At 42.0% G+C, this 18,258-nt stretch overlaps 1 long non-coding RNA gene across 1 annotated transcript; it reads left to right on the plus strand.

The window, feature by feature from the left end:
- The first annotated feature begins 595 nt into the window (after nt 1–595).
- LOC146717530 (uncharacterized) lies at nt 596–15,062 on the plus strand. Its single transcript, XR_014921929.1, has 3 exons — nt 596–642; nt 13,781–13,867; nt 14,743–15,062. It is a non-coding gene; the product is annotated as an uncharacterized LOC146717530 (long non-coding RNA).
- The last annotated feature ends 3,196 nt before the right edge of the window (nt 15,063–18,258 follow it).

Genomic DNA, 18,258 nt, shown 5'->3' on the forward strand with positions numbered 1-18,258 from the left:
CAAGCGGCTGATGGGTGGAAAGAGGAAGTAGACTGTGTTTCGTTCTCATTCAGTGGCTGTGGCTCAGACGTCCCAGACTCTGTGGTCTTGTTTAAGGGCAGCCAGACAAATAAAAATATCTAATTTAAGTCACTTATCTGCTCAGTCACATAAAGTTTCCCTTTTACTCTCAGATGGCGGTCTTAAAACACCACATATAACATTTTTTATAAACATTCAAATCTCCTGAGAAAGACTTTCTTGAGCTGTGACTCACTCATTTCTGGTACTTGCTTTCTTGCATGTTTTATAAATTACTGACCTTAACTCAGTGTGTTTCCCTCGTCTAACTCAGCCATTCTGTTTTATCACAAACTCAATGAGCAATATTTGCTTTAACTATGAAGTTGACACTTTTAAACCAAAGTTTTTTCAGAAAGTGGAAGTAATTTGGATGGAAGTGTGTGTTTTCCTAATTCTCTTCTGAATCTACTGAATGTAACTCTTAAACGGAACCTGTTAGTTTACTAATACTCCTACTTTATGTTTTCTCTTTTTTTTTTCTTCTTCTTTTTTTTTTGTCATGCATGGTGATGCAAAGGTGGAAGGAGAGGTTTCGGAAACTGTGACGCGGTGCTTCGTCAGCGCAGGGTGCAAACCAGGGTAGGTTACTGTTGTGTGCTGTTGTGGGAGAAGCGTGCAGCGGCTTGTTGTTCTGGCACGAAGGCTAAGTGCTGAGTGAAGTGGGTGCAGGTGAACATGCTAAGACAAGCCAAGTCAGTGTTTGTCTTGCCTTGCTGACATGTATCACGTTTGCACACCTACTGTTTTTTTTCTTTATTAGTTTCTCGTATCTTTCTGTGCTGAAGGATTTAAGCTTCTACTAAGGGGAAAAAAACCCAAACAGCTAAGAGTAATAAATCTGGATCATATTATAAATAGACTTGGTATTTTTAATAATTTCAGATAAGGCATGGATGACTCCCTTTCAATCTCTGAATCCTGTAAGTTTTTGCAAGTGTCTGCCCACCTAAACCTGAACAATCCTCTCTCTAGATTGAGCAGTATTTCATCATCGATTTGTTGCTTTGATGATGATGGTGATGATGATGATGATGACGGTGGTGACGATTATGCGCTGATGATGATAGTCTGACTGGGCTAGGATAGAGCCACAAATAGGCACAAATTGTTTTTAAAAGCTGCCTTCATTTCTCATTTTCGGAATGGGGAACCAGAGAAAAATGAGTCAGAGCAGATGTGGTGAGCTGCTGAGACAGCAGACGCTGATCTGGGATCAGTTCTACATAATGGTTTTATAGGGAAACAGAGTCTATCAGGGTTAAATGAAAAAAAAATGGTCCAAAATTTGAGTTCTGCTAAAGGTTGGTGTGTAAAGTGCTAAAAAAAAAAAAATTAGAAAAGGAGATGACCGACTGTGAGAAGAAAAAATAAACCAGGAGTTCTACAGTACAGGCTGTTGGGAAAAATGTCCACATGGACACACACACGCACGATATCACTCATGAGTGAACGAGCCAGCAGGAACAAGGGGAAGCAAGTGGAAGTGAGGGGAGAAGGAGGGGAGGACTGTGGGAAGAGAGGCAGGAGGGAAAGAAGGTCTGGAGTGAGTCCAGGGGAACTCCAGACTTCTGTTACCCAACATTCTCTCTCAACAGTGGCTGGGAGACTGCTGCTGCTGCTGGTAGAGAGACACAAGGCCCAGAAAGTGAGCAGCCACACACACATTCAAAATTCACATAAAACCCTTATTCCTGGATACACACATATGCTGCCGTGGCTGTGTCACCATAGTAACACAGTGACCCCGGCCTTACAGTTGCACTCCCGAGCCTGATCTCCTGCAGGGTTCTGAGGACGGGGTGGAGTAAATCTGTCTATTTTTAGCTGGCTCACTTTTTTTTGTGCTGGTGACAATAAGACTTTCTCCAAAGTCCGGTTTACTTTACATCAGGCTATCCAAGTTCCATGTACATCCACATGGTGTGAATTAGGGATGAATGTGGGAAAATGAGAAAATGAAGAGAAGGCAGGAAGTACTAACAGGGGGGGGGAAAAAAGAAAGGCAATAGATGTAAACTAGCAGACTGAAACTATTAAGACTATTATGTGTTCATATAGTCTTTCAAACAATCTTGATTCTACAATGTGAACAGACCAGCAGTGTACTCTGAGTGTATTTATGTGTGTGTGTGTATGCGGCGAAACACACCCCCACATGAACGCAGACCAGACTTTGACCAACATGACTCGGCAGCATTTGGGTAATTGCCCCACAGTTGGCTTCTGCTTCCAGCTACACTGAGCTAGCAGAAGCGGAGTGTAACTTTAGCTGGACTGAAACCCACTCTGGCCCTGGCCGCGGTCCAAGTCCGCCGGTCTGTTTGTTCAACCCGCCTCATCACAGCCGCACTGATTCTAACTGAATGCCAGCGCACGGAGGTGGGTTAAGCCGAGGCCTCACAATACCCTTGACACAAAGGGTGGAGAGGAGAGCTGCTCCAGATAATGGGGCTGATATTGATACTGCTCTTTCTTTGCTGATACAGTCCAGGAAGTGATCTGAATATCTTCAGCAGTGTCACGCCGGTGCAATTTTAACGTTATTTTTTCCCCTTAGTTTGTTTTTTTTCCCCTTCTTCTTTTTTTGTTTTTTTCCATGTCATGTATTTGTAATTGGTCCCTCTTCTCTTTCACTTTGCATTTTCCATTCAGCGCCCATTTCTTAGTTCTCCTTTCCTGTGGTGTCAAATCATGAGCCACAAGGTTAAAATAGCCCATCGTATGCTATTTTTACGCTGACTTATGATGCCAGATTTGACCGATTTTGACGTGGCTGTCATTTCACTTCCTTAAATTCAGCAACTGGTCTTAGGCACATGACCTGACCCCAGTCATGATACATATCTATGGAATGTGTTGTCTTTGATACGAACAGACTTCACTTCTTGTGTTTTTGTCTGTCTTTGGCACACTTTCATGGCTAAGCCGTTAAAATGATCAGTGACATCACATCTACGTCAAAACTATGGTCGGTCAGTCTCTTTTCTGGCTAGACGTCAGCCATGTGACCGTCATGGTCAGTTGTGTCTTAGTGGCTAACTGTCCTGACTTCACTAGCTCCTCTCTAATCCTACAGCTTGTTAATTGGTTTAGGCTGTTTCCTTTGTGGCAGACTGCGTCACAAAGTAAACGTAACCTCAGCCCAGACATAAGTATATTAACATGGTTAAGTAAAAATAGCTACGGGTGGCTAAATAAAACTTCGATGTATGTGGAAGTGAGTATTTTGGGCACCTGTGATCTTGTTATTGGCGTTAAATTTAGCTCTGTGGTCCTCAGTGAGGAGTGGAAACAGTGACAGGGACCTGTTTTGCCACAACACACTTCCTGTGCACTGTGAGTAGTGAGTAAACCACAACCCAGTGACGCAACGTTCGGAAAAAAAAACAAAAAAAAACAGAGCGAGCAAAAGAAAAAAAAGAAAGTAACAAAGAAGAGAGGAAAATCAGTAATCAGGAAGTTGTGGCTTCATTTGAAAAAGGAAAATTGTTGACTGAACTGTAAATGGATACTGTAAGTGAACTTGTGTGAATTTCCTGTGTGCGGACTTTCCCCTTTCAGATAACACAATGATAAGGTGAGCATAGACCTGAGTATAGGGCTGCTATTATTGCTGTTGCTAATGTGCGTGACTGAAGAGTCATATAGTCATATATACACAGGCATATATACACAGGCATATATACACAGGCATACTGGCCTTTTATTTCTCCTTTATATTTTCGAACTCTTGAGCCGTTGTAGCTCTTCTCACTTCCTGTGGGCTATTCTTTGTGACCTGAGCTACAAACGCAGCACAAAGCCTTTGCAGGACCACAAAAAAGGGACTTTGTACTATAGACTCAAGCGTGCTGCAGCTTTTCCTGATAATGTATGATAGTGGAGTCTCATATTAGGAGGCAGTCTTCTGAAAATACCCCGTTCCTATAAAGTGCTTATTTACACGAGTGAATTTATAAGAAAACACTGAGCAAATGTTGCCTATTGTTATGTGATTATGACATTTATATCCATGACCACGAGCTGCTAGTCAGAGGAAATGTGAAATGACTGCATGCGAAGATATTTTTGGTTCATTTGTGTCAGTTACCCTAAAAAAGCATAAATGAAGATGCACACTTTTTTCAGTTTGTGTGGGAGTTGGAACAGTGTAAGCTCGGGAGTATATGTGTGTGTGTGGTTGTTTGTGTGTGTATATTTATGAGTGTGACATAGAGTGTTGGAAAGAGGCAAATTTATAGCGTGAATTTTCTCTCACTCTCTCAAACAACACTGAAAGTCATGAATCATCTCTGCTGCACAGAGCTAACCACAGGAAGTACCCATGGAACACACACACTCATATATACATGCACCACTCAGTATACAAAGCACAACCAAATACAGTGACAATGATCTACTGGAACAAACTACAGGCCAGAAATAACCCATAAACACAGACCCATAAACTCTGAATAGCTCAAGAGTATCAATTCGTCAAGTTTGTTTCCAGGGATTTCTTCATATCGATTACAAGTCTCAACAACACAAAGCAAGATTTTTCTTTTAAACGGGCACCAAATCTTGTAGATCAATAAGCTTTTGTCGAGACCTCATCACAACATCTCGGCCGTTTCCTGCAAAAGACAAGGTTTCCATGGTGACCCCTACACACTTGGGAAGTACAGTAAGAAAGAAATAGGAAAGTGTGTGTGTGTAGCTTGTGGGAGACAGGGAGAAAGAAAGCCAGTGCCAAGCCTTGACCCCTGAAGTCTCTCTTTTTGTGTATGCTTGTTTGGTACACTGCAATATAACAGAATAGTGGCTCATTATTCCTGCTGTATGAGCCTGGTCCTTGGAGGAGCAGTACAGGCTAGAGATGGCACGATACCACTTTTTTATGTCCGATACCGATATCATAAATTTGGATATCTGCCGATACCGATATGAATCCGATATAGTGTTTTTTAATCAACAAAACTGTTTTTAAAATATCTTTCTGCATTTTGTATAAGTTCATACTCAAGTTTAAAACAACAACTACACTTAAGCTATTCTGTTATACCTGTATGCAAAAAAAAAAAAAATTTCATAGTTCAGCAATACTGATCAATCTAATAAACTTAAACCTACACCATCCTCCCTATTCTGGTATTTTAAAGAGTACTTAGCATAAATATTAAGCAACCTAACTAATAGGGTTCCAACTCCCAGCAACAACAAAAATAAATAAATAAAAAATAGGGACCCACCCCTCACGCTCCACCTCATGATGCTTAATCGACGTAATCAACCTTAATTTGATGCAGTGTGAAAAAAAATACACAGAAATCAATTCTTTTTCAAGAAATATTAAATAGATTCAACATCTTTCTTCAACAAAATTGCAGACTGCACAGATGGTACCTTCCCAAAGGAAAAAGTACTATAGCTTACTAGGGTATATTAGACTTAACAGTTACTATATACAATAATGGACTTCTATACATTTTACATCAGATTAAAACTTTGGGTGTAAGATTCAGATAAATATTAAATAATTAAAAGCTAGACATTTTAAATGAGAATAAGAAAGAAAAGTATGTCTTTGTGCCCCCTTTTCCCTGTTAATGCCCTATCGGCCCCCCTGGCTAAACTTTCCTAGATCCGCCCCTGCACAGTTACCAGCCGTCAGCTACGTAGAAAAAGATCCTGGAGTAGAAAGTAATAATAAATAAATTCTAACAACAGCTGATCAAGCTTAAACGTGCTGCTGTTGTTTATCCACTGGTTTCCTCTTTCTGGTGCAAAGTGGGCCAAAAGCAAACAAGAGACACGGACTCGCGACAGAAAAGCCGATCAGCTGATCATTAAGCAGTTTCATGATTGAAGTAGCAGCCGGAGAGCGAGAGGCAGTCGGTTAAGCTTAACGCAGGAATGCTTTACAAACATTCAGAGATGGACTTACACACTTGCTTTACTTCTCTCGGGGATAACTTTGTCGGAGATGAAATGCCGGGTTGCTAGCGAAGCTCCAAATGCTATCCAGACCACCGACAGGTCCTGCATGCCACAGCCGCTCTATCACGTGATGCATACTGCTCCGACGTGCTAACGTTCTGAGGTGAGTTACGGCGTGTTGCAAGTTTTGTGAGGTGCTTTCGTGATATTTAATGGATCGGATTACATTTTTTATTTTTCTCCGATATCCGATCCAGTAATTTAGGTCAGTATCGGACCGATACCGATACGTAATATCGGATCGGTCCATCTCTAGTACAGGCACACGAATGGACGCCGTACAAATCACGTTGAGCACCATCATTTTGCCTTTCTGTTTCTGTTGGTATCAGTCAGGAGCCTTGGGAGCTGAAAAATGAACCAGAGAAGGAAGAGCAAGGAATGCAGTTCCCCAACTGACCACATGAGGCTGGCTGCACATGTCAGTAGCCAACTTTACAGCAGAAATAAACATGTTTACAGCCAGCTACACAAATAGTTTGGTCTATAAAGCATGTAAAGCATGACCCACCTATCTGCATTTTATTAAGGCTTAGCATGACAGGCTGTACTGACAGGTGGGTGTATCTGCTACCTATTGGCTAATCTTTATCTTAGCTATTTCCTGCACTAGACCTGTTGACCATGTTTTAAGATTTTGATTACTTAGGAAGCATTTTTATAAATATTAGGTAATCTAATACTAAAAGTAGGAAATCTGTGCTCTGGTTTGTTAGGGGACATTCTAGTATTTTAGTTGTAAGCTAATTAGCAGGAGCGGTAGTTGGCACTGTGGCCTCATAGCAAGAAGATCTTAGCCTGTTCTCTTCATGTCTGCATGGGTTCTCCATGCAGTTAGTGGGGTTAGTTTAACAGTTAAATGGGCTGTTAGTGTGAGTGGGGGTATGAATGGTTGTCTGTCTATGTTAGCCCTGCGGCAGACTGGTGAACGGTGCAGGGTATACCTGTAATTCTGATTAGGATAAGCAGAAAAAACAGATCGATTAGCATATGTTTGTGTCAATGTGATATAGTAACACAGTCTATTACTGCAGTTTGCTACCATTAATAAATAACTTAGATCTCCACCTTCTTCGCAAAATCACAAGTATTGGTGGCCCAAATGCAAAAAGTTAGAGCTAAAAGAGGTTTGCAAACCAATGGGTGAAGTCAGCGTTGTTGCATCTTCACTGGTTAGAATATAGTGAAAGATGGAGTTGTGAAGCACTTACAGAGAGTAGATGCTCCTGTCTTGTTGCCAGTTGATGCCATTATTTTGATCCCTCAGATGCAGCCACAGGGCTGGCATGCTTGGTTGTCCAGGTGATGGCTACCGTGCAGACAGAGGGCCTGACCGGTCTTGGCCCACTCTGTTACACCAACTGTGCCAACTTACCGTCAACTGGACACTAAACGGCAGCGACACATATGCCGCCTTTCTCTGCTTTAGACCGTGGGCACATGTTTTCCAATCTGAGAAAAGATAACCTAAAAAAGGTGCGGAGCCACTTGAAATCAGGAGATCTGAAATCAGATTTGCCACCCTCAGATCTAACCACATCAGTTAAAAGCGCGTTGAATTATCTGACCCGGCATCAGCGGTGTGGGGGGGAGACTTTGTTGCTGGTGGGCTATAAGCAACGCAGAGAAGAGATTTGCAGAGACAGCCCATAACAGCTCCCTTGGAACCAATGACTCAGATATGCAGATGTGTTTACTTCCCTTCTGTTTCCCACCTCAACCAGCACACAAAAGGCAGGGGGAATGAAAGTGCCTGATAATGTCTTTAAGTGTTGCATTTATATATTTATATACGTTATAAAGAACTCATTTTTTGCTAAAACTTAGACAAGCACTTCAAATGGGCTCTTTGCCTCTTCCCTCTATTCCCTCCCTCCCTTCTGAGGGTATTCATCTTTTGTCTAATGCGTAGCGCTGCTCTCTGTTAGTTTCTTTCTGACACCATGCCAGCAGAGTCATCTGCAAAGGGACTCATGTAGGGATTAAAAACCATCAACAGATCCCCTTTAACAGAGCAGCAGAAAAAAAATGGTTGAAAAAATGCAAATAAATAAATAAATAAATAAATATAAAAACTCCAGACAGTTTTGAGAAAACTTGCAGAAAGAGAATGCAGATTGTCACCTGACCCTGAGGCAAAGCAGCCCTAAATATAATAAAGAGAAGACAACAGAAGAAGACGAGGCGACACGACACGGGTAATGTGTTTTCTCTGCTGGTGTCGTCTGGCAGATCTGGGATGATTGAGTGCTGATGCCTGCCTGGGCTGCTTCAGAGAAGATCGTCTACCCCCCCCTCAGCTCATGCACACACGTGTACAGCCTCTCTGATGACACACACTGACACATGTGCGCACACACACGCACGCACACACAGATTTCTGTTGTCGAAGTGACAAAAACATCAAGGCGTATTAACTGTCATCATCTCAGCATCTCTTCATCTCTCTTTTTGGTCCAGGGAATATTTCAAGGTAACACATTATTATTGTAGTGTGTGTGTCTGTGTAGGAGCGCGTGTTGTTGTTTTTTTTCTTTTATAGTGGATGTGTGTCTTAATTAGAACGGGGTTTAGTGAATTAGGCCAGGATGTGTAATAGACTCAAATTTGCATAATCTCTGTTGAATAAATCCGAGTGACAAACATGCAAGCACAAAATCATACCTACTTACTGTACGGTGTGACTTCACTTGGAAAAAAAAGTGTTTATGACAGTAATCTATAGTCTTTGCTTACAGAATCTGCGTATTAATCTCTGTGCATTTCTATAATCGCCCTGTATTGTGAAATAACAGCAGCAGATACAGACAAACAGGTGCTGGCTACAGAGGAAGTTGATTGGCTTGATTCCACAATCCATTTTCCCAAGGCTTCCACACCCCTGCAGCTGTCCTCAAGAATATGAGAACTGTATGTGCGCACGAGCTCGTGTGTACGTGGGTGTGTACATGTGTGTCGTTGAAGTGCATGTTTGCGGTTATGACAAATTCACTCCTCGTGGCTTGCCAATAAGCAAGACAATGATCTTTATTGACAAAGAAAAATGAAATGCCGGACCTAATTCTGCGCCCACAAATGAAAGTGAAAAATTTTCAGTCCCGAGACCGATTTATCAGGACTGATTTTTTTTTACATTTTCTCAAAGTTTTAAAAAGTCTGACCTGCTTGAGAATGAGCTTCCTGATGTTCAAAGCAAAGTCATATTACAGGTTTGCGGGGCTTTTGGCTGTTTTGCATGGCAGAATGTTTTGAACTGAGCGGTGACAGCCTCAGCCCGACTGAAGAGTCTACTTCAACTCACCTCATTTCTATTGGAAAACACTTCCACTCTCTCTCCCTCTGCCTCCCTTTCTCTCTCTATCCCTCTCCCTCACCGTCTTCTCTCTGAAGCTGCAGATCACTTGAAAAAGAAAGGGGAAGGAACATGAATAAAAACTGAAGGCACTTCTCTTAGATATGTCTCTTGATGCTCTTCAGATCTTTAAGGCTTCATCACAGGGAAATGCAGGGTTACTCCAAGAAACTGAAGGACTGTGACTTCCTAATCTACTGTACAAGACCTGAATTTGAGAACTCATCTTTATAGCAGTTTCTCCTTTTCCTCTCACGCAATTTTGATCTCTAGTGTTTAGTTTTTATTTATTGATGGGCAGGTAGAGGTGCAGCATCCTTCAATCAGTACTTTTTCGCTTTTTCTTTTGGATGAAAAGGAGAAAACCAGGGACCATATAGTCAAAAGAAAGCCTGTTTGTCCTTGATCAGTTCACACTCTACTGCCTCTAAAAAGAAAGGAAAGATTTAAGGAAATAAACTTTAGATTTCTATTTTTTTTCGCTTTCACATACCATAATTAATCTATTTTCTTCAAATGGAAATAAAAATAACTGTGTTTTAATAGGCTGGAGAAACAGTTGCAAGCACTCCGTTTTATTTAAAGGTTCAAGATCTGTAAGAGGACATTTGTTAAAGCTGCCCTCCTGATGAACATTTACAGAGATTGCTTTAAAGGAGTTGGAGCCAAACCCGTGTCTGCACTAAGTCCTATCTCCTCCATCCAGAGCAGGTCAGACGTAATGACTGATGTTCCAGACATAATGAAAACATCCTTGCAAAGTGAATCTGATTGGATATCAGCTATCAGTCATCGTTTAGCAACAGCGGTGCACATGAGCTGCCAGCCGAGTCCTTTTCTCTCTCCCGGTGTGTTTAAGCAGGAGTTCACAATGAAGTGCAGCAGTTTTTACCTCTCCAATGTAAACTGTGTGTGCATCAGATAGAGACATTTTAAAATCTAGGGGAAAAAATCCTCCCAATTTTATTCAGTAAAGGCTACTTTCCATTTAAACGATAGTACGGAACGTTACCTTTTTCTTTCATTTATCTCTTCAATGAATAACATCATCAGTTTTGGAGACTTTACAGAACACATGGTAGGGCTGTTTATTACAGTTAAATATTTAGCTACACCACCACAGTTATTTTTCCCATGACGATCTTAGAAAAAAACTAAACCAAGGTATCATTTACTCAGCTCTTCTCCTTAAATAGTGTCCAATTTAATGTGCTGAGCTGAAGAGAAGCAGGACTTTAGTCAAGGCTTGTGCCAGTAGGGATGTTAGTATTAAATTAAATGTTACTTGGTCTGAGTCTCCTGTTCTTTACAATAAACAGCCACACTGTTCAGACCCTGTAAGATCATGGGAAACAGCGTCCCCTTTTGGAGAGCAACAGCACTGCTTTAAGGAGCGGCCCCCATTAAAGTGATTTGTGACCTTGCACTCAATTACTGTATATGTATTATGTCCTGCAGTCCGAAACATGAAGTTTAACTTTGTATGATTGTATTCTAGTTTCTTGATTGTCACATTTTTTGAGAGTGGACTATGTGCCCCGCTCTTAATTGTCCCTTCCTTTCCTCAAAATATTATACAACACCCCAGTGAAGACAGCTGAGACTGAGCTTTCTATTGTTCCTCTCATCTCTTGTCGCCGCCGCAGCTCCTCAGTCTCCTTTACACTCCCTGGGCATCGCATAGCCAACAGATTAATTAGACGAGTGATAGCAATGTTCTCTCTTAGTGCTGGCCCACTGAGTTTTCTTTTTCTTTTTCACTTCTTGTAAGCCTCTAATTTCTCTCTTTACATTAATGGAGCTTACTCGGTGTGCTGACCCATGGGAGAGGAAAATTAAGTCTCTTTTTCCCTCTAAGGAGGGGGGGGGGGCTGCAGTTTATTCCAGAACTAGTTTGTTTCATGCATTTGGAGAGGAAACATATTTTACCAGAGTATTATGTAGGATCGTAGACATCCTGAATTTAAAAACAAACAAACAAACAAACAAAAAAACTGATATATCAACCATCTATAAGAACAAGCGTATTGTATTTTGTGAAAGCGGGCTCTGTTTTAATGCTCCTCCATTCAATGTCTGTCAACCCTCTCTGGACAAGGGTCCTGGTTGGTTGCCTTGGAAACGAGCATATGACTATTCTGAGAGTGAGAGACGAAGCGAGTGTAGTAAAGGTAAGTCTCTCAAGGACCCTCTGGTCAACCTGATAAAGTGTGATGAAAATCAAAGGCCACAACTCAGCAACGCCTGCGATTCAGCAGAGAAAGAAGAGAGCGAGAGAGGGGAATAAAAAGTTTTCTTTCCTGAAAGATTTGAAAAGAAGCGAGCACAATGGAGCAAATATCGCACCGCTTTGAGAAACATGTCTTATAAAGTGTAGGAATCAATAGGAAAAGATCTTCTTTTTCATCCCATGTACGAACACAGTCAGCGCAGTCATGTGTGACCGACTCTCTGTCACTCATTTTCCTATGCACGTTTCTTACATACGTCTCTGCACAATATGTGCATTCATTACACGTGTTTGGAGTTCAAGCCACCCTCTTTACACTAAACCGTTATGTATGAGTCCAGGTGTCGAGCTCCAATGCTTTTTATTCATGTTCTTTGAGGAGGCTGTCAGGCATAATTACGACAACATGCTTCTAACCAGCATGCTTGGAGAGCCTCTGCTTCCCAGCCCCCTCCTCCTCACACTTCGCTCTCTGCTTGAATTTGCTGCTGCTAATGCACATGTTAGTATGTATCACAAAGCACATGTAAGTGGATGGTAACAGTGACTACAGTGCTGTGGTTTTAGTTAAGGCAACACAAAGCAGGAAACTGTTACGTGTTGCACTTGTTAACGCCTCACATCTTATTTAATGAACAGCAGTGCAAGGATTTAATAGCATAAAACCCATCTGAGAACTTGTTGCAGCTCTCCTACTATGCCTCGTGTATGAGTAAGATAAAGTGAATCAAGGTTGCGATGGAAAAATAGAGCAAGAATAAAAAGCAGGATGAAAGAAAGGATACTGTATTACTTTTGTCATAGTAGCCATTCCTGCTGCATGTCATGGAGTTATACACATGCGTATACAAAGCTGCCATGAGGTCAGCGTTTGCTTTCCGCCTTTTGTCTTCATCTTCCTTCTACTTTTGTGATCCAAGGTGACAGTGCAGGGCCAGGGTGAAGAGGGAGAGCGAGCAAGTGCAGTGCAAGGGCAGAGAAACTGGCCTGGGCAGCTTGGATTGGGAAATGTGGGCCTGTTGGTGACAGCTCAGTATCTAGATGGGGGGCCGATAGAGCCACTCCAGAGGGCATAATTCAATCGCAACTTAACCATGATAAAGACAGAGAGACAGAGTTGGGGAAATAAACCGAGAGAGAGTTGGAGGCAGAAGAGTAGAGAGCAGATAGAGTCATGAGTAGAAAGAATCAGATTACCATGCTTTTAAATGGGAGGGCTCGATGACACTCATCCGACCTGATTTAAACGACAGAAGCGTAAGGAATGAATTCTTCAGCTTGTCTGTCCCCTGACCCTGCCGGCGAGCGATGAGAGCGCAAGAGGGGAGCAAAAGAATCGCTCATGCTTGGAGTGAGATGGTGCCTAATCGTCCAGAGGCCGGGACTGAGTAACTGTGACTGGATGCATCCACCGCGGACGACGGGCAGGGACGATCTGAAAAGCTAAAAAGTCCTAATCAGGTTTTTTACGCAAATGGGCGGCCTGCACGCGGACCGCTCGGGGCTATGTGTGATGAGGCCGTCAGCCGCTAGTGGTCCACAGACATGACACAAGTCATTTCACCTCAGCTCCGCTCAGCTCATGCACATTCACAGGATGCTAATCGTTCCCTGCTTTCCCCGGCTGATGCTGTCTGTGAATGTAGCAAGTCTGTGTAGCTGGTTGGCTGGATTGAGGGCTTTTAGTCTTCTTATCTGAAATTACATATATTTTTTCCCATTTCACCCTCAGTTCCAGACGCTCTTTGCTTTTGGGCTGTCTATTTTTACCTGTCTTCAACAATCAGGTATCAAATACTGGTGAGAAACAGTTTTGCCTCTACAGTAAGAGCCCCTGTGATTATAGTTGAAGGGCCAGGATATTTTCCTTCAAGGTGTGTGGTGTGTGCGTTTGCCTGAGTTTATGTCAGTGTGCGTGTGTGTGCGTGCGTTTATGCCTGCACATGTTTGTCTTAGACTATTGATCTGGCCAGCACACAGCAGGCATTAAATGAGAAGAGGCTGTGGCCGACAGATAAAGAGGGAAAGAGTGATGGGTGGCAATAAAAGAAGGGGATCTGTAGGCAGGGAGAAAAAAATCACCTTTTTTGAATTAAAAAAAGCTTTAAAGATATAACTTTGAATTGTTTTCTCTTTATTTCTTTTTTTCTTTGCAGTTTTCCACGTTCCTGGATTCTCACTGTGGTTCCTGCATCAAGCTCAGTCACACCTGCACAAAGTTACGAGCCGTGGACAATGATATGGTACATGACAAAAACAGTTTCTTATAAATCCTTCATACTCTGTACAAGCACACAAAATGTGTACCCCTCAACAAACACATAATAAATGTGCTCTTATAAATCAATTTGGCTCCACGATACAACCGGATCTTGGGAAGTGGCTCGGAAATATCAAAACAACCTTGGGGACTTTGGGTTCACTATGAATGTTGTGTGCCTTCGCTATGTGTGCTCTTTATATCTGCTCTTTATTCAATCAATCTGCTCCCTACTCTTTCATCCATTAATTTGGCCTCTCTCTCTCTCTCCATCCATTATTTCTGTCATTGTGCTGTTTGTCCTGTTCAGTGGGCATCATAAAGCAGTCAGGAAGACTAACTTGCATGTGATGCTCGCAGAGCAGGCAGTGGAAATGTCACAGTATTTCAGGTACCAAGGCTTATTAACGAGGTCTGTCTAATATGAGGGGACAGGAAATGAGCAGGTTCTCCTTAACTGCTATTGTAAAGATGATAGATGGTGATTGCACTTAGAAATGCATGGAAAACATGCATGCATGGAGAAACCTATAGCTGGGGTTCTCAAACTTAGCAAACAGCCTCTAAAACCAGAAAAAATTAACTCAAACCCAAACTCTGTATGTTCACATGAAAAGAGAGACATGTTTGTCAGTTGTTTGCAGCTTATTCATACAATGTACTTCACTCACGGGAGGTCAAGAGCACCATCTGTGCATGTTCAATTCTTAATTAGATTCACAACAACTGAATAATGTATTTGTGCGACCAAAATAGATTTGAGGTGGGGAATACCTGAGATTAATATAGGAGTCTGTTTTTGACACATTTCCTCATTGACATCTTCGAAGTCGTCGTGTTTTTTCTTTTCTGTTTCAGGCACAGCTTGTCCCGTGTCAAGCCAATTAGTCGATCTCATTAACCAATGCTGTCAACCAGAAGACTGCGGTTTGAGTCCTGTTTGTGAGCTCTGTTTTTTGCATTCTCTTTTTTCTCCCCTCACAGTTTACTTTATATTCACATTCTGTTTGGTTAGCTATAGGCATCAAATATACTTGGTTCGTTTTAATGAAATATCACAGTTTGGGTAAAGCTTCAAAACTCCCACCGACAAATGATGGCCAAGCAAAGATATGTGGCCATTTTCCAGTGGTCCGGTTCATTTAACTCAAAGGTTTGCATGATATTAAAGTGATTTTCCCCACAAAATGTATTCCCTCTCTCATGCACACCCTGTCTTATTGTGGATTTAGCTATGATAGCTAATGACCGGAGTGTGTTTACACTGGAGTAACCCTGTTGTGGCTGCTGCTGTTCACCCATTGACTTCTCATTGGCACTCACACAGTATCTTTTTGGCGTTAACATGCACTTTAGTCCAACAGAGTTCAATAGAAGCTTCTTTACATCTGAAATATGTAGCTGTGACAAGTTTGTGGGCAAAAAAGTGGTCTGCTGTTTTCCTCTCTGTCATAGATGCCACACTGTGGTAAACAAGGGAACCTTTTTAATGTGTAGTTAAACTGAGCAGACTTAGTTCCAAAATCTATCCCCACAGTGAAAACAAATAAGTTTACTAAAATAAACGACATGAAAAAGTACAAATGTATAAATATTTTTTATAAAGAGTTCCCATTATACAATATTGTACCATCATTCCTTATACCTAGTGTTAGGAAGGTTGTTGCTACAGTCGCACTAGAAGAAAACAGTGGCTGAGACCAATTTATTGCATTTATGATGGAACCAGGTGTGAGAGCGCCCACAGTTAGCTGCTATGCTCAAAGACAGAGATAAAACAACAACAATCGCATTGGTCTGCTTTCAGTCTGTGATAACATGGAGATTAACTGTGATAAATCACTGAAAATTGCAAGTCTGCTGTCAGACTTAAGATAAGGTGTGCTAATCAGCACAGAGTGACTCTGTCTGCATTTATAAATTAGGAGGAAATTATTGGTAAACCTTGACTAATTTGTCTGAGACTCCACTCAATCTGAGCCAGACTGCAGTTGTTTGGAGGTTGCCTCCCACCAGGTGACCTGTGCAATCGCCCTTGCATCGAAAATGGTCATGCAGAAGTTTCTGAGCGCTTCCACGCTCAACCTCTGGGTGACCAGCTGGTCAGTTCAGCAACTTGCAATCAGCTGCCAAAAATTCAGATTCAGATGACTTCATTAATCTACAAAAAGGGCAATGTGTTTGCAGCTTACCCACACAACCTACAGCCTTTAAACACCAAAGACAAACACTGTTACATGTGAGGTCAAGGAAGGAAAAAATAAATAAAAAATAAATTTTAGTTGCAGGGAGGTTGCCGTTCTTATTTAATTATTTAAGTGTGACATGTCCATAGTATACATGCCTTTTTTTGTTGTTTTTCTGTTTGTTACTGAGAAAAGAGTTAAAATGGACTGTGATGCAGGAGGATTTTAAAGGAATCTGAAATCTAAAGTGTGAAATTTGAGCTAGTTAAACCTCCCCACAGCTGCTCATTTCAGTCAATGAGATTAAAACCACCTCTCCAGCGTGCAAAGGGGTGCTGTTTTTACTGACTTACACCACATTTGCCACTTAATACTTGATCACTTGCCGTCATTATGCATCTGACAGATGGCAGAAGATGACTAATGACTATTTGCACATTAATGCTTTTTGTGTCATGAAGAAGTTGATTCATCGCTACCAAAGTCATAGTGTGTGTCACAGAGTGTAAGCGCAGGTTATGTAAAAAGTGTGTCAGCTTTGCATCTGTTCTAAACTGCATGCAAAACAATGCCGAGCTGTGCAGCAAACAGATATTGTACCAAAATTGAAAAAGTAGGAGCTTTGTAATGCCGGTGTATCTCCTCGCTGTCAGCGCTGACACGCTCATAAAACACAAGGCCTCATTTTAAGTCAAACAGGAAATAGCCTGCACAATCCTGGGAACAAACAAGAGAGGACAGCGTTGCGGTTTGATTGGACCGTGAACGGTCGCTGTCGTTACAAAGCACCACTGTAAGCTCCATCGATTATCAAAGGGCTCCGAGCTCAGACGGGGAGTCTACTGATCTTTCCCAAGCTCAGACATGAAAAGCCCCCGGTGACAGCTCATAGCCTGGGCTAGATCATACCGCTGAGCTGAGGAGGGAGGGGGCTTCTGTGTTGCCTGTTTTCTAACCACCTGCTCCACAGGCCGTGGCTGTGTTTTCTTGTTTTCTCTCTCTTAACGCTCCGCTTTGTCAGAGGCGACGAGGATGCGCTTTCATGTGAACTTGGGGCCAGCAATGACATCGGCGTGTGAGAGACACTTGGTACAACAACGCAAGGCAACCTTTTATTACGGCTATGCCTCATTACTTTTTAACCAGCGTAATCGTATGTGCTGCTCCTCATGAATTATTCACAGGTGAGCTCTCGTCACAAAATGACAGGGGGAGATGGCAGAGAGCTGCAAATGAAAAACAAAACAGAAAACAAGCATAAAAATAGGAGATGGTATATGTCAAGAACGCGAGGCTCTGATACGTTTCCTCATGCTTGCCATTAACTTTCTTTGCAGAGGTGTGAGCACACAACACTGTAGAAAACATACAGACACGGGTTTCACAATATGGATCACATGCTGAGAGTTTGTTTGTTGCTTTCAAATGAAACAAACCAATCTGAAAAGTGGTATGAGGCTTTAGCTCCAGTGTGTTCGCCTTTCATCAGCAGCAGCTTGGCAGCGACTGGAAAATATAAAAAGAAAGGAGTTTCCGCCAGTGCCTGTCTACACAGAGACTGCTCGCTCCCTAATAGTGCCAGCGTGCAGCAATTCATCTACGGCGCACTTGCGGGATAGTCTTCGGTGAGTAGGAGTGAATGGAGCTGCAACAGCTGAAAAAATTATTTACACCTTTTGTTTTACGTTTTTACAAATATAGTACGTCAAATTTTCAAATTCAAAATTGAGTTTAGCAAAGCACTTATGTGTTTTTGTTTTTCCCCACAGAGAGGCCGCTGTTCATTAGCATTACGCTAATGTATGTTGATTGGTCGGTCAGCATTCGCTTCAATTGTGAATTGATGGCTTCAATCAAAACAAAGTTGATCAAAGTTGCCGACGGCTGAAATTCTATTGCGGGGCTAAAGAAAGGTCAGAAGATCACCTGAGGTCCTGAGGTAAAGAGTTTTTAGCAGTGTTGATGAGTGTGTGTGTGTGTGTGTGTGTGTGTGTGTGTGTGTGTGTGTGTGTGTGTGTGTGTGTGTTTGAGAAAAAAGGAAAACCTGTATGAAAGCAGTCAAACCCACCGTCACTGCTCTCTCAGTCAGCTTCCCCTCATAATTTATTGTTCTTCTCACTCCTTTAACTTCCACATCTTCTAAGTCCTTGGATCAGATCTTGCAAAAAAAAGGCTCTTTATGAATCCC

Source organism: Copadichromis virginalis, linkage group LG2 (genome assembly GCF_057382275.1).
Source record: "Copadichromis virginalis isolate Kocher_CV1m ecotype Utaka linkage group LG2, C_Virginalis_male_GT1.1, whole genome shotgun sequence".
Lineage (NCBI taxonomy): Eukaryota > Metazoa > Chordata > Actinopteri > Cichliformes > Cichlidae > Copadichromis > Copadichromis virginalis.